Source organism: Garra rufa, chromosome 4 (genome assembly GCF_049309525.1).
Source record: "Garra rufa chromosome 4, GarRuf1.0, whole genome shotgun sequence".
In the NCBI taxonomy this organism is placed as follows: Eukaryota; Metazoa; Chordata; class Actinopteri; order Cypriniformes; family Cyprinidae; genus Garra; species Garra rufa.
In genome coordinates, this window is record NC_133364.1 from 32,219,508 (window position 1) to 32,222,447 (window position 2,940).

Consider the following 2,940-nt stretch of genomic DNA (forward strand, 5'->3'; position numbering starts at 1 on the left):
TAATTCACTGATGCATTTCAACAAGTCTTAGACATACATATGCATTATACTATCTGTCCTTTTTTTTACATCTATTCCCTTACAGAGCCCTGTACAAGACTGAAAAAATGGAAACTGAAAAATACTGATATTTTTTCCTTGCATGCTACACATGGGTCCCTGTACATCTTCAAAAGTCTGAGGACAGTTAAACTTATGAATTTTTGCTGGTTACACAATTCAGTGATTGTGTTCCCTGTGTGATTTGATGTATAAATGAGGATTACAAACTCTGAAGCCAATATGTAATTTTTGTGATTTGTGCAGTTTTGGTGTGTGTGTGTGTGTGTGTGGTTAGGGGAACACAACACAAACTAACAGTTTTGTCATTTCATCACATATGCACACATTTCTCTGAATGCCAACCCTTGATTCACAAAGTTAACTTCCAAATGCAGAGATAAGGTGCAGTAAAATGTCTCCGATTACAAATCTAAGAAGTGGAATGAGACACTGCATCTGCTGGTGCTATGGGGAACACAATCAAGCATCTTTAACATAACAATCTTATTTTGCACATGGCGGTAAAAAGTTCTTTCTGGTTGAGTACAATCTGTAAATATTCCAACAAAAGCCTCAATATTTGCTCTTCTCTCTCTTTCACAGTACATCATTGCAGGCTCACTCTGCATTGCTGCAGAAAACAAAATTAATTCACCTTCCAGCTTGTGTTTGGTATGTACACAACACTTGTTATTTTTAGTACAAACCCACTTTTGGGTTTGTACTGATTTTCTGTAATGATTTCTGATTTGGAAAAGATGCACACCAAATTGCATCATAATTTAACCTATACAGCAGGGGTGGCGAACAGTGGCGTAGCGGACGGGCCGGCAGGGCACGCACTGCGGGGGGGCCCCATGTTGTGGTGGGCCCCCAAAAAATTGACTCGAATAAATAATTAAAGCGTTTTTATAACGTGAACGTATAGGACTTTCATTTTGGTAGTAATTGCAGCCTACCATGTTTGGCGATTATGACCATATTCTTTTTTTTTTTGTGTGTGAAAAGTTCTTAATAAATAAATACGAAATAATTACATACTATTAAATTCCACAGTACTAATTCACGATTTTGAATGAAAAGGTGAATCCCCCATCTAATTATGCGGTGAGGGGCCCCGCCTCCACTCTTGCGGGTGGGCCAACGCAGTTTGCGCTACGCCACTGGTGGCGAACCCGCGGCTCTTTCACTGCTCTTGTGCGGCTCTTCAATCCGTCCACATGTTCTGTGTTTACAAACGCAGTTTATTTTTAAAACGTCGAAACTTAATTTTGCAATAAATGGGTATGTATTTAAATGCATTTGCCGAATCTAATTTGGATTTTTATTTATTTTTTTACTCAACCTCTCACACGATTTAACATACATTAGCCCAGGGGTGCCCAATACGTCGATCGCGATCTACCGGTCGATCGCAAAGGTGGTGTGGGTAGATCGCACGGCATTAACAATTAGACGTCAAATTAAGTAGACGATCAGCCAATGTAGTCAGCCAATCATCCGTCCTCACTATTAATTTTGTCACTTGATTGACGTACAAGGCAGCCAGTCTGACATCTGACTTTTTATGACACGAATCACCGCGCATGAACGTGCATACAGCGGCGCCAAGTGGCTGATTCCATTCAGTGCAAGTCATCAGAGTAAATGACAAAAAATGTACTTGTGCAATATGGGTTCATGTAGTTATGCAAGCTACACCAACATATAAAAAATTCTCAATATATTCATAAATAAATGTGTTTTGCATTTTTATAGTAGGTAGATCATTTTGACTTCGTCATTTTATAAGTAGCTCACAAGCCAAAAAAGTGTGGGCACCCCTGCATTAGCCCATTAACTAACACGAGTGACGTGCAGTTCGTTAATATCAATCGTCATGGCAGAGTCAGGGAAGCGTACAGCTAAGCATAAATACGACAATGAGCGCAGAACATTTTTATCTGAATGGGAGGATTTATATTTTTTTGTTGAAAGAAATGGAAAGCCATTCTGCTTGATATGCCAGACTTCGTTGTTGCATTTTAAGGCTTCAAATCTCGAGCGCCATTTCACCTCTCTCCATTCTGCCATTTAGGCTGGCAGAATGTCCAGGCTGCACTCAATCTATTGTCAATGTTTGGGTCAACTTATGTCTGTGAATCACTTTTTTCGACACTGAAACAAGTGAAATCAAAGCATCGCTCTGTTCTTACTGACACATGTGAAAGAGTTACTATGAGTAGCCACAACTGAATACGAGCCAGACCTGAAAAAGATTGTGGAAACCAAGGAATGTCAGGTGTCAGGAGTCAAGTAAAAGGATGTAGGCTAATTTAAATCCATGAAAACGATTGCGTTATATAATTAGGTGTATAAGTTATTGTTACAGATATACTGTTGTTTGCGCATCTGTTGTGTGGCTCTTTGCAGTGATTAAGTTTTTTTTTGTTATGCCAAACAGGTTCGCCACCCCTGCTATACAACTACAACTGATTTGTACTACATATTTTACAGTCACCGTTATACAGATTGATCATAGACACAGCTAAAAATCTTCCTACCACAGAGGCCATTATTCACAAAACTAAGATCTACTAGTTTTATCACAGGTAGAATGCAAAATGTTTCAATACAAGCATTTTAGACAAACTGAATTTATGTAATATTTCAAACTTTTTAACCCATGGGAGAAAGTCAACCCGCCAAAACAGTTTTAAATCAGCCCAGTTCCATGGAAAAAAATGCAGATTTGGCAACCATACATTGAACATGAGCTGCATCCAAAGCGATTTAATTACTTCACATATTAATTGCAACTTTGTGATGCACAAAAATTATATTAAACATTGGAATGTTTCGGGAGTGGGAATAAGAAAACAGTCCCGTGCAAGGCTTTAATACAAAAACACACACAAT